This window comes from Neophocaena asiaeorientalis, unplaced genomic scaffold (assembly GCF_003031525.2).
Source record: "Neophocaena asiaeorientalis asiaeorientalis breed wild unplaced genomic scaffold, Neophocaena_asiaeorientalis_V1.1 scaffold72, whole genome shotgun sequence".
NCBI classification, from domain to species: domain Eukaryota; kingdom Metazoa; phylum Chordata; class Mammalia; order Artiodactyla; family Phocoenidae; genus Neophocaena; species Neophocaena asiaeorientalis.
The window spans coordinates 13,388,999-13,389,201 of record NW_020185336.1 but is presented as its reverse complement, the minus strand read 5'-3'; positions in this window follow the sequence as shown (position 1 = coordinate 13,389,201).

Here is a 203-nt window from a genome sequence, read left to right as displayed (position 1 = left end):
AGAAGAAATTTTCCTAATACAATCTTGTCCAACTGTAGGATCCATGGGTGAAATACAAATTTGGAACTACTAAAGAAGTAATTGGGAATGCTTATTGGGTGGTATGAAGCTATTTGTACAAATAGACTGCTTATGAGACTTTTAAAAGACTCATTTATTTATGATTATAGTGATATGCAAAATGTCATTGGAGAGAATTTTGC